The sequence below is a fragment of the Poecilia formosa genome, unplaced genomic scaffold (genome assembly GCF_000485575.1).
Source record: "Poecilia formosa unplaced genomic scaffold, Poecilia_formosa-5.1.2 Scaffold95, whole genome shotgun sequence".
In the NCBI taxonomy this organism is placed as follows: Eukaryota; Metazoa; Chordata; class Actinopteri; order Cyprinodontiformes; family Poeciliidae; genus Poecilia; species Poecilia formosa.
The window spans coordinates 1,631,429-1,645,608 of NW_006800034.1; the positions used below are offsets into that span (position 1 = coordinate 1,631,429).

The 14,180-nt window shown below is 38.2% G+C and overlaps 1 long non-coding RNA gene across 2 annotated transcripts in view; it reads right to left on the bottom strand.

Moving 5' to 3' along the window:
- LOC103142314 (uncharacterized) overlaps window positions 1–14,180 on the bottom strand; it is a 96,142-nt gene that overhangs the window by 45,047 nt on the left and 36,915 nt on the right. The window contains exons 2-3 of one of the 2 annotated variants that reach the window (XR_001662875.1): window positions 3,974–4,102; window positions 1,520–1,700 (exon numbers count right to left, since the gene is read on the bottom strand). This is a non-coding gene — a long non-coding RNA (uncharacterized LOC103142314). Of the gene's footprint in view, window positions 1–1,519; window positions 1,701–3,973; window positions 4,103–14,180 lie in introns of those variants that run through there. The other variant, XR_001662874.1, reaches the window with a different exon arrangement.

Genomic DNA, 14,180 nt, shown 5'->3' on the forward strand with positions numbered 1-14,180 from the left:
ATACTATTTAGACATTCAGTATTAAATACAAGAAAAAATACTTATATTGATTTAAAAAGTTACAATTCATGACTGCTTTTTGTGTGCTGTGTTTTTTTTAATGCCTATGCGAAATTTACTTTATTCCCTCTCAGTAATGGCCGCAACATCTAATATACCAATCATGGCACATGAAAATTCAAACTGGACCCTTAAAAAAGTATGTTTTTAATTCAAACTAACCAATATACATTGTCATTTAAAAAAAAATCAAGTATTTTTTGCAACTTTCTCTTTTGGGTTAAATTGCTCTAAACATGGATTCTTGTTCCGCTTCATACAAACAGGCAAGTAGACATGAATCATCACCCCAGTCATCTATGTTTCATGACTGCCTGCTCCTGACAGTAGAGAGAATTAAGAGCTTCTCACCTTCCTCACTGTGTCTTCTGCTCTCCGAAAGTACAAACACGGCATCTTGTGAGAAAACAAAACATCTTTTGTCTATCTAACTGTTTTCGCCCACTTTCCACGGGTGCTGTGTATAATTAATATCTCAGCAGTGCCCGAGGTTGTCATTTTTCAAATGGTTTCCCTGGAAATGTTCTACACCTCTTAATGGCCCTGCTAATGCTGTAGCTGTCATGTCTTGGACAGCTGCACTTTCAGAAGACAAACTCAGCTGTGCCACAAGCTTCTCTGCGGACTTACTTACTCGCTGGCTTAGAGGCCCGTCTTGCCAGCTGGTGATAGTGCACACAACATTTGATTAATCGGTGCCTTGTGTGCATGAGTGGCGAGTCACCTTCCAGTCTACTGAATATTTTAGCACTTGTTTGTGTGGGAATGTCCATCAAACAACTGGCCACAAATTCAAACACAAATTTATTGCTTGGCTTGGTAATGATTTGTGAAAATGACAGAAAAATACATTTATGTTTGATAGAAGCAGCATAATTTTTAATAAGAAAACTTTTGTTGAGTTTCAGGGGGGAAAAAAAAACCATGTAAATTGATTTTTGTTTTATTTGTCTGGTGACTGAAGCTATGAAAATAGGTTTATTTGGTGTCTGCTGAACCATTTATGTGTTGATTTGGCGCTACATTTTGGATATGGACTTACATTTTATTCTGCTACAAACCAAGGATGAACCGTTTTCAGATTTTTGGCAAAACTCTGCAAATGTTCCACTAAAATACCTTGGTATTTCAGAGATAATGATCCAGAAATTCAAGATTTCCAGAAACAGACTCACAGCATCAGTTTCTCCACTTAACTCAACAGCAGGCATGTCAATATAATCCCGCGTTTAATATTAAACTGATTTTGAAAAAAGAAATAAAGCTAAAACCATCTAATTGCCATCTCATCTGACTTAGACAGATTTGGCAAACTTTATCTGTATAGTTAGTCCTAGATTATTTGAGTATTTATTTACATGTCTTTGCTAAGGACGACAATTGAACAAAGGGCATTTGCTTGGTTTGAAAATAAATCATGGCTATGTATAGATTTAATATATACATATGTCTAAACGAGCTGTATGTTATTTTCATGTTTTTATTCTCTAATGTGATTTAAGCTTGTATTTACATTCCTTTTGTTGCAGCAGACTGACTTCAGGATTATTGCAAGTTAACTAGAAATTTCTTCCAGTGGATTCATTTGTGTCTAACACAAGATCCTTTGGTGGTTTGTTGAGCCGGAGGGCTGAGAAAATCTGCAGTTCAAAGTATAGTTGTTAGAACTAATATTTCAACCAAACTTCCTCAGTTGTAGATCAAAGCGTTTTTGGAATAAAATTAAAACCCTGAGAGCAGTTTGTCCACCCTTGAAGCGATCACAAGATAAAGTGGAGATGTCACAAGATAATCAAGTTTCGACAGAGGGTGAAAAAAAAAAAGCAATATTTTTTTCAAATGCTTACAGAGATCATGTGGAGCCTTAAAAATTAATTTGAAAAAAGAAAAGGAATGAAGAATCATATCTTAGCTTTCATATAGTTAGAAAGTAATATGAATTGACAAAAGGATTGATTATGAACAATTAATTTCTGTTTTGTCTGTCATCTTATGGCTCCTTTGCCTTACACAGCAAGGTTAGGACCTGAATACTTTAAATCCAGAAATGATTACCTGAGACTACGGCTGTTTTGGTGAACAATTTATGCATAGACAATGTGCAACAACAAAAATAAACTTAAATGGTGTTGCGGCCTAAATGAGCTTGCTTCTTTTACATTTATGTGTACACAGACTACATATCCTGCATGCTCCTTGTTGATTGGTAAAAATACGTAAAAAGTATTTAAGTAAATGCATTCTTTTTTCTTTTTTTTTTTTTTGCAGTATCATAATCTGACAGTGAAAAAAAGTCCAACCTTTAGCTTAAATATATTACGTTTTTTTCAATGGAGGGAAAAAAAATAGTGTTTTTTTGTGATAAATCATAAATGTGATTATTTGTGTCTTACCTCTAACAATTCATACAAAGTAAAATTAACAGAAAATGTATTTGAAGTTAAAATAAAATTATTATAATTATGAATAAAAATTAACAATCCATCACTTTCTTTGTTCCTACTGTATAAATATAATGGAGAGGACCTGCCATTCAAGTAAGGTAAATGTGAAATGTCACTTTTGCTGGTACCAGAGTTTGATATGTGATGAAAAAAGGCATAAATTAGGAGAAGAAAGTTCATTTGTGGGGTCAAACATATTTAATACTTTTCACTCATTCTGTCTCTTACTCTGATATTCCTCTCTCTTATAGCAGCCATTACAGCTATATGTATATGACCAAATATGTAACTTATGTTAAAACATTACTTAGTGACTTCTAGGAATTTGGGACAGTCAAAGGCTACTTTTCTTACCCCTTCGTCTTTGTGTCCTTCCCTGTTTCATGTCCTTCCTTCCTGATTGAAAGCTGGTTGTAAAACCTAATTCTTATAGTTTATTGTAACACATTCAGAGCTAGACACTCCAAAAAGTCCTGCAGTGTGCATCTTTCTTTTCATTTCATTTTTATTTGAAACCAAAAGCATATTGTCATCCAAACAATGACAGGAAATGCCACCGTTTTTGCCCTCTAATTAAACAGGATAAAAATGGACAAAAAAAGGTGTTTTTAAAACCCATTAGCTTTCCTTTGAGCTTTCTTCTTCACATGCAACACCCCCTGAAAACAGGCCAATTTAACATCCCTTCAGCACAAAGCATAAAACAGATCTACTGAAGTCCAAATCTGCCAGTAATGATAAGTAAAACCACCATGATGTGTGATATAATCACTGGGTAAGCATACGAGCTGCTGTTTTTCTCTTTTCTAACACTATCTCTTTCTTCCTCTGCTGAAAGCAGATAGTGTTGACTGTGAGATGGCTATCATAATTCATGGGAGTTCAGACGGAGTTCAGGACAAACACTTCACATGCTTGTTACTTGTTAATAAAATGACAGAAGACAGATAAAGCCCCTGTTTTTTGGACATGTGGATCATGTGTGTGGGGGTATGTGTGATCAGCGCTCAGATGGTGGAAATAAAGAAGTCATTGTAGCAGCCAGGCTTCACTTGAGGTCAGAGGACCATGTAATAGTGTTAATCTTGAATCAAGAAGTGTGAGGTCACAGGACATAAGATACCGAAACACAAAAACAAGTTAAAGTAGAGGACACTAACTGTTACAGCCTTGAAAAACCGTGGCTTTTTATGTCTGTATCTCTGTCTGAAGCGAAGCATGCAGGTGGCCCTTCAGCCCCCCGCTTTCCAGCAGCTTAGACCTGGCTGTTTGATGAGGGCTTATCCCTCAGCTGACATATTATCATTGGACAGGCCTCTGGCTGAGAAAAAAGAACGAGCGACGCATGGGATTAGCCTCCGCACTCGTGCTAATGCAGTCAAACTGTCAGAGGGATCAAAGCCGCTCGCTTCAGATTAAGACCAATTAAAGCAGGTGGCCCTGCACAAATTAATAGCTGGAGCACTCACCTGTTAAAAAGAGGAAAAGCACTGAGGGGCTTTGTTCTTTCGGATGAAGTGAGAACATGTCCAGCTTTCCTCTTGCCAGTGATGCGTTTCGGCAGGCAGTCAGCAAACACAATCACTTGTTTCATGGTGCTGAGAAAGAAACAAAGCATGTGCTTAGTTCTTCCACATGAACTCAAGCCTCCCGAAGTGAGTGGCTGTGTGCTTGATGCGAGCCAGACAGTTGTGACTGATGCTTTTAGTAGTTAGCTTTAAGATAAATGGCAATGCTTCATTTCAGTCCTTGCAAAACTATTTATACTCTGAACATGTTTACATTTTGTTGCATTGCATAACATTAAAATATACATGGTTCTCAACATGTTTGCCTCTTGTGTTCAGAAATGCTTTCCATCCAATCTCACTGACTTTTTGATACTGGTAAAAAAAAAAGCTGTAACAGATCTTCCCAAAAGACAATTTACAGTAAAAGAAAAGTGAGGGGAGCGAATACAAATGCACTCTAGAGACTATTTTGTTGTTAAAACATTTTAAAACTATGACGTCTCAAGTCAAAAAGTTCAAGAGGTAGAGGTACATTTGCATAGGATTGTATTAGACAACAACTTGGTCTTTTTCAGTGCTCTACACTCTAAGACCTAGAAGGTTTTCAAATGACCCAACAGAGCTAAACAGCAAGAGTCTCTTATTTCAAAATTATAAGACTGCTTCATCCAATTTAGAAAAGGGTTTTTCCTGTCTGAGACTGTTTTGGAGAGCGGGTTAACAGTCTTACAGAAATGTGAACATCTGAGTCGGAGGCATCTGAACCACAGCTGGTCAGATAGCCTGTGGGGTCATCTGAGGGCCAACGGAGGCTCTGCTGATCAAGGCCTCTCCTCTCGACAGGGGGATGAATGATGACTGCAGAGTAAATGCCAAAACTATAAATTTCATCCCACACTGAGCCAAAGCTCCTCCAGAGTTTATTTACATTTTGACATAGCATCTACTCTCGAGCGTCAATGTCGAAGGATCTCTCAGGATGGGGTGAATTAGTGATGCCAGTGCACGCGCTCTAAAGCACACATAGTCCGGGAAAGTTAATTTTGCTCCGACATGTCGGCCGTGCGCGGCACTGCTGAGAGGACTGAAAGAATCTTTCATTAACTTGTCTTTTCTAGTTACGCTCCCTGAATCTTGCTTTTGACTCGATCCAGCAGTGCTGAGCAGATCCAGTCGCAGCGTGTAAACTGCTCCTCAAACGCCGCTTTGTCCCATTAATTACTAACATTAATGAGAACGTGGGGGGAAAAAAAGGGGAAAAGAAAGTCTAAAGAATCTGAGACCAGTTGCATTTTTATATGTGGAAACTAAATAAATAACCTCAGCACCCCTGTGGCTAACTTTCCAATGGGCTTCGTAAGAGAGGCCTGTTTGATGTGGATGCCTAGAGTCGACTGTGTTTGGACAGTCATGAGGTGGGGCTGCCAGGCTTTTAACTGCTCCAGAGAACACAACCCACCACAGAGTGGCTCATAGGAGTCCCTCTGTCCTGAGGCTGGACACAAACTATCAACGGAGAGAATGAAAAAGAGAGAGAGAGAGCCAGACAGAGACCCACACTGGGATTTATTTCAGCACAGACCTGCAGGCGAACACTGTGGAACACCTAAAAACATTTGCAGCCATTTAAGTTTATACTAGAAAGTACAAAAAAAAAGAGGATTTCACTTAATTTGATTTCTATTTGCTGCATTTTGTTTGATTCTTGTGATCTTGTCAAAGGTGAAACTGTGGAATCTCAAAAGTAGCTTAAAGTAAAATCATTCATCCCACCGAAGATATATTCAGACAGGGTGCAAATAACTCGTTGCTCCCATTTAGTGCTGTGGGAAGCAGGGAATGTCTAATTTGAGAGAACGAGCGTGCTTAAGTTATTACTGCAGAAAGGCAATCTGTCAAAGGCAGGCTGTTTTGGCATGTCGCATACCACTGCTGAGATCATAGAGTCAGATTCTGCTTGCAATTACCGCCGAAGGACCTTGGGTACAGGCAGGCGGCCATTAATCCTCCTTCTGGCCCCGCACATTCTGACATGTCAAAATCCTCACTGTCCTCCGCACAACGACTCAGGGGAAAGAAAAAAAAAAAAGAATGAAATTAAAAATCCACCCGAGCAGCCAAAACCACAAAAGTGGAGTAATCGACGCCATCATTAGTTTAATTAGGTTCCTTTAAGTCGGCAGTATGTTATTATGACTTACTTTGTCCTGTATGAATGTTATGTGGGGAGAGGAGACCACTGACATTTGCTTGATTAAGAGTTTATTAGAAAGTGGAGGGGGACAAAAAGAAGAGTCCCAGTTGTGAAGTGAGTGGTAGTTTGTTTGTTGTTTTTAATTATTATATTTTACAGCAAGAAAACCTGACAATCTCAAAGGTTTGTAGCGTAGGTAAATCAAAATTGGCCTCTCTTGTTTTTCAAAATGAACTAAAACTTTGTATCTCATACAAAACAAAAATCACTTGCAGTCACACCATCAATGCACTTTCACATCCACAAGGATGATGTTGGTGTCCACCACCATTTTGAAGTCTGTCATTGTGTTTTGTTCCAGAAAAATAATGTATGGCTTTCTTGTAGAAAAAAAAAAAAAGTTAAGGAAGTAAACAGAGACCAGATATTCAAGTTATATCCACTTAAATAAAAAAAAGAAACCTCTGTGAAGAATGAAACTATGTTAACTGAGAGCCTCAATCCCTTGTTTAAGGTAGCTGTTGAAGTAACTTCTCCAGTTTGGGCGTCAGTAGCCCAAGTGGTCTAATGACCACAGGCACTGTAGTTGCCTTCCCCTGTCAGGCTTTCTGCAGCTCCTCCCTGAGCCCTTGGTTTTTCTCCACCTTCCTGATGTTTCAGTCATGTGGCTGTCAGTTGGTTGACCATTACCACTTCCGCTTGTAAAATTCGCAATTCAGTACATGCTTCAGTTTTAAAGTCACAGTCTGGTATAATTTTGGTTAAAGCAAGAAAGAAAAAAAAAAAAGTAGCCACTTTGGAACTGACTTGTGATTTGGTTGGATTTTCTTTAATTGATAAAGTATAGCCATTGCATGGATGAACAGATGGATGGATGGATGGATGGAAAACAATAAAACCATGTACTTTGGAGTTGTTTTGATAAATAGACAACACAGTGTAAGGTCACAAATTCACCCTAAATGATTTTCATGGATTATGAATCTGGTTGATTTATGATCATTAATACAATTTAAAGTAGCTTAAAATCACTATGCCTACTTACAAAAACTATACATTTAGTAACTTATGAATAAATGAAAAACAAGATTGTCAGAATCCAGTTGACATTCCGTGAACTATGGCATTACCCTTATTGTCACGCCTTCAAATATCTGCGTGTTGTGTCATGGTATGTCTAAGCATCTGTGTGCAATTGGAATGACTAGCATGACTGCCGTGCAGATGGTCACAGGATGTGACCACCTCAGATCTCCTGTTCCCATCCATCCACCACTAAATAGTTCCTTTGACACTCTGTGCACACCACCTGTCCTGTCCTAATCACATGATCATCACCATTTTGAAAATAACACAAAAATGAGATGAACAGATTCATTGCACCAAATCCAAGAACTTTTGACCTTTTTGCAGCAGGCCGGGTGTCACGAGTTTGTCCTCTTGATATCACTCTTTGAAATCTTAATGTCCAACTGCCCTGCGTCTTGGCCCCCCGCTCAACCGCTAAATCAGATTTATAACTACTGTCAAAGGCAGGAATGAAAGATAGATTAATCTCCCCCTCACAAGTTTACATCTTGGGCATCTGGACTGCTGATCTTGCCCTAACAAGCACAGAGGTCTTGGTGAGCTGTCTTTTAATGTTGATGTGTTTATGTCCAGAGATGAATGGTGCTGTCAAAGGAATCTATTTATACAGCAGTTATATGGCAGTGCCACCAGATCCAGGACATTTCACTTCCCCGAGACGGGCACCAGCGTCTGTTATAGGAAGTCAGCAAATAGCACTTTCTTCTTGGTTTGGAGAGCTGTCAAGGTACGCTTTGCATCTGTTACTGTCAATTACAAAAAAAAAAGAAAGAAAGAAAACTGCTGACACTGTACATATGTTTTTTTTCTCTATCTAGTGCAAAATCATGACCCAAATCAGACATTAGAAAAATAAACTTGTCAGTCATACAGTGTCCATAAAAAGTATTGGATGTTTTACTTTTTTCAAAATTTTCCAAAAAATACGCCTTAGCGTTCAAGTGAAAACTGCTTCCTACAAAATAATGACAATAATTGAGAGGATAAATATTCACCCCCTTTAAAGTGGCTGACCTATTTAAACAGAAGTCCAGCCAATTGGCAATAGTAGCTTCACACTTAGTAAAATGCCAATAACCTGAGTGCAGCGACTCGAGTGTCTGGAGGAGTTTTCCAACAAAGAACAAAGTATAATTTCCAGAGCGTCAAAAGATCAAGATTATTCCTCTAATGTTAATTGGATAAATAGTAATAGCTTTCATTATGGGTTACTTCCAAAAGTTTAAAATCATAACTTGTCCTTCACCGTTTTTCTACTCGTACCAGAAAGAAAACATGAAGACAAACACGACGGAATGTGCAATTTAAAGGGGATCGCAAAAGGATATCTGTTCAACAAAGCCACCTCAGACTTTTATCTCTCCTGACCTCCTCCATGACCCTTCATACTACATTTTCTTCTTCTTTTTTTTTTGTTTACACTGAGACCAATGGTAAAGCATCCTGAGTGCAGTACTGTGTTCTTATCTCGACTAATCTCTCCTGGATCATCCATAAACCTCACTTTATTAGCTCATGCACAAGGATCATCCATGTGGAATTAGAGCAAAAAGAAATTAACCAATGTAACTTTATTCAGATGTTCTGAAGGCAAACGCACAGCGATGTTGTTGAAATTTACTTTGAAAACCGTTTCTTATTATCCGTGAGGCATGAGAGGTTCAGGCTCAATGGATGCCAGGTGATCCCTGATGGGGGTGGAGGTGGTCCTGCTTCACACAAAATCAATTCTGGCCTTTGGTGTTGGCAAGACAGCAGGGTAGGGGGGCAAAGAGAGGTGGGGGGGAAACACATGTCTGATACCTCCTGACTTTTTCATGAGGAACCGTTTGAAGTTTCAAACCCCCACAGAGGATTCTTGGGGCGATGAATGCAGAAAGGTGCAGCTTAGGGCTCAGGCATATTATCATCAATGAAATCCGTTGCACAGCTTGATGAAGAGGAGTCTAACAATTTCAATTTTAAAGCCAAAATCAGTTCCTCACATTTTTGCATCCTAAAATTGGAGAATTTGAGGTTAATATTCTATTTCTTCTGCTGCTTTCTTTTAAGGTGGACACGCTTTCTTTAAGAAGCCCCTCCTAAGCCATCCTCTTCTTAAGTAGCTCTGTTCACAGCCTGTTCTGCGCACAAAGAAGAAGAGCACAACCTCAAAGCGTCTTTTGTCACAGAAGCAGTGAAGGGTAGTGACTGCGATTCATGTGATGGGGTAAAGAGGTGTGGAAGGTACTGAGGAGGGTGGGCTGACACTGAAAGGCTTCAGTTTTGCAGCCCTGGTGGTCCGCTCTTGCAGCTGTTTTTGCAATAACAAAACTCAGCCATTTCTTAAGACGTCCGATAGTAACATGTTCATCACCAGCTCCAAGAGCGGTTTTGCATGTTGTTGAACGACTGAAGTCTTGCATATTTCTGGTTTCATCCTGGCATGACCTGCTGAACATCATGTTGGCGTGATGTGTCTTTTGTTTCACACACTCAGATTCCTTGGCTGACGGCTGTGTTGTTGGACCTCCATCATTCGCACTGTGTTCTGCTTCAGTAGAGCAGCTTAGAATAAATGTTTTACCTCTAACAGCAGGCACCAAGGGGAGTTAAAGGGCAGAACACTAAACAATAGTTGTAGTTAAATTTGTTTTAGTTAGTTTGTGTTTAATCTAAATTGTGTGTTTTAGCAAAAGTTCTCAAAAAGCATGTATTGGACTTCAAATAAATATATAAAATGAACTGACAACTATTTTTAAGGAATTTTACTTCTAGTTTTTATATATTGTCAAAATAAAAGTCTTATAGAAGAAAACATTTAGAAATGCACTGATCATAAGTTTGAACCCAATTTCCAAACGCGTCATCATTGAATAAAATCTGGAGCTTAGGGGAAAAAAATTTCACTTTGTGAGCAGGAGAAGTGATCTGTAAGACTAGGTTGGATTCATTTTAAATCAAGAAAATGATTTAGAAAGAATTTAAAACTATTTTTAACATCTTATATTAGTGATTAGCACAATTAGCATTATTGCCAGTCTCTGTTTATATTTCCTATGAAGAATATAGACATTGCAAGAGGTTACCAACATTTTCAAACAATCTTCCATAAAAGATGAAGGCTGGAAGTTGAAATCATAAAAATACTTTCTGTTATACATTTGGTCTTCCTGTTATGCTAAAGTTGGGTTCTGGTCAATTTGGTACTGATCCAGTTTGATAAGATACCCTCAAGGTGTGTATAAATTAACATTGTGCCACACACAGCTCTGTTTTGAACAAATGGAGGAGGAGTAAAATGACCAGCACCACAGAGACTAGCTGTATGATGTAGCAGCCTAAATTAACAACCACATTACTCCCTATAGAACAAAATTTCCCTTAAAAAGTTTTTTATAGGCCTTTTGCACTTCCTCTAATTTAAAATCCCTTAATGATGCCAAAATGTCCAAATTTAAATGTGTCCCTCCTTCAGTAACAACACCAAAGAAAGTTGTTGCAGTATGTTAGCACTTAGGTGTGGTGATATATATTTTTGTTTAAGATAGATTTTTTGAGTTTTTTGACTCTCAAAAGATCTGATTTTTTTTCCCCCTCAAGGATCCATGTCTGTGAATATCCAGTTGAATGTAGCCCAATTCAGGTCGTTCTGTAATCCCTATGGAAATGCATATTAAATAGAGACTGACTCCAAGTCTCCAATTTCTCAGATGTTAAAACCACCAGACCAACCAAAGTTAATTCCATAGGTCATTGATGGTGTTGGGGTCAAAGATTCCACTGAAGAGCATTAAAACTATATTAGCATTATTTAAAGGACCCTTTCAGAAAAAGTGAATAACAGTAACCAAGAATTTAGTGACTCATGCAGTGCTATGGCAACAGGATACCATCCATGAATACATTACAAAATCAAAGCTGAAATAAAGCCATTTTGGCAAATTAATTTTTAATGGTGAGCTTAAGACCAGTAACAAATGTAAGTCCAGCATAATTTCACATTCAGAAAATAAAACTTTAATGCAGCCAATTTCACGTTAATAAAGTCTAATGTTAATAGCTTTGACAGATTTTTTTTTTTTTTTTATATTACCTACTGCAGACATGTGTCACTTATGTCACATAATGACCTAATAAAAGCACCACTGAAGCACAAGACAAGCTGGTAAATGAGCTGCCAGGAGTATGTTTTGAAACAGTGTTTTAAAGAGATCCTGGCGTCTATGTGTGAGACATGACTTCCTTCTTTTTAACAGTGGGCACTTCAAGCGCTGGCTCGATGTCAACCCTCCTTTCTAATGGACAGCCACAAAGCTGACAGGCAGTAAATCAGAGGAAGTATAGAAAGCCATTAGTCCAGGGATACACAATAAAAAGCGGTAATGGTCTCATAAAGCCTGCAACACCACAGCAGACATTCTGATTCTGTCTATTAAGGCGTACGCAGAGTCTCAGATGAGTGAAAATAGGGAAGACATTTCTCTTCTGTGCATTGTTGCCTGGGGTCCTGTGTTCGTGATCAATGTACAGTGAAACGCAGTGCCCCGAAAACTATTTATTTAGATTGTGCCATGGGTGAGAGAATATTAGAGGAGAACGCTGTGATTATGAAGCTCTTGTATGGAGCTCTGTGTTATAGACACTTTACTGACGTACTGAGAGCTGGTTAAAATTTGTTTTCTGGTTTAAAAAGGAAAAAAAACAAACATTTGTTTAATTGAAATGTATAAAATATAGCTCACAACTTTTAAAAAAGTGTTAATGTAATAATCAAAACCTAATTTTTACCTAAGCCAATCCTTAGGTATGTATACACCATCTTTTTATGCAATATATTTGAGCAGAAATTCAGACTGGTCTATGATTGAACATTTTTTGCACTTCTCAATACATAAAACTCTCATCAACATATAAGTTTATTTTGACATGGTTTAGTCCCCATTCAATCCGTTTTATTAACACTGAGAAGAAAATGAAGGTTAAAATGGAGCCTTGGGAAACACGTGGAGGCATTGTAAGCGTGTATCGTAATTTAAATGGCAACACACTGAGTCCTCTAGAAAAATAATTCATACATTTGGAGACTTCTTATTAAGACCCAAAGAATTGCTATGATCAATAGTATTGAATATTTTAGAAATAACAGTGTAGGCATTGGTTTTAATATAAAATCTAAGGGTGGGAAACACAGAAGAAACAACCAGGATTTATTATAACATAAATGTATTTTGATTGAATTTAGTCCTGATCATAGTTCATTCAATAACATAATAAAGGCTGAAGTTGATCCTTGAGGAAAACCTATAGAAACTGTAAGCCTGTTTATCATAACAATGAATAATTTTCAATAAATGTTGCATAAATGACAATGTTATCAATACATAAATGTGTTTTGGTCGACTTTAGTCCCTGTCCTCTCTCACCCAGTAAAATACAGAATAAAACAGTGGCTAAAATGTATCCCTGTGTTTGTAGGTTGTATAATATTCTTTTGTATAGTGTTCTTCTATCTTATTAACTTCTTCTATTTTTGGAACAAAGTTTACCAGCAACCTGGTCATGAAATATTCCTGGAACTAAGGTATGATCAAGGAGAAATGCGTCTAAAACATGCATGGTACTGAACCTGAAGTGTCCACTTGTGACACCGACGACAACAAGAGCCCTTTCTACTGAAACGGTTTTCAAATTGTTGAACGTTGCAACCTGCTTCACATAACAACAGACGCAAGAACAGAATAGATTAGACACCAATAACGGATGGCCTGGCCTTCTACAGTAAATATTATGTAAACAGTTTCAGTCCAAATCCAAACAGAGGGTTTTGACACAAAATGTTAAAAAAAAAAAGAAAGAAAATTGACAAAATATTTTTGTGAGTTGCACAGCCAGAGGCTCATCTGTATTCAACAGGAATATAATTCACTAGAAAACAAAATCTTCCTTAAACTGTGCCAGCAATACAGCCAGCTGCCAGATGTCTAAATAATTTCACAAAAATCAACCCAAATTTCTCCTCCCGAGAGATAAGAAACTCCTCAGAGTGACATTTCAACAGGCTGCTCCTAAACTTACAGCAAGGCTGAACTCGCCCGAAGACAATGACAAGCTCCTCTCTGTCTGATGTCACTTCCCATTTCCAGGCCGACCGCTATCTGCTGCTGGCTTCTGCCAATAATAGCTCATCAAAACAACACAACCCGTCTTGGCACAAAAATAAAGGCTGCACTCCACGTCCGTGCCACTCAGTTGTCAATTAAGACTCCTCTTCACACTGACACTTGTGACTTAAAAGAAACAGTCAAGAGTGTGATGAATCCGAGTCGACAGATGAGAAGGCAGTGCGCTGCGTTGCAGTACCATAATGCACTTGAGATATGGATAACAACTGACACCACTGGCAGGTCTTATGAAGTTTGATTTCATTTGTCAGGCCTCTTCTACTTTGTCTTTTCAGCTCACTCGCTCCCTCGCTTTTCAATCATCATGGTAATAGCTCATTCTGATCGCCTGAAGACACTCAACCTCGTTTTCATTTAAAATGCAGACACATAAATATAGCAGGCGCTGCTATGAGCAACATATAGTCACAGGAGGCGGGGGGAGCACAAAAACTAAGTACACCCCTACAGATTCAATCGGAATTAAGAGCGAAATCAGCAGCCTTTATGAGTTTTGGGCAACTGGTTGATCTTGAGGATACAAGCCCCCATTAAAAATGTCAAGAAGAAAGAGAAGCAACTGTTGCTGCCGATCAGTTTGTTTTTTTTTAAGACTGAGACTTCAAATAAAAAGGTCATTTTCACACACAAAACATTTAAGACTGGAAGGAAAACAGACATGAGACAAAATATGATATTGTGTTGAGCACAAAAAGGGATTCTAGAAAAATGTTTTGGC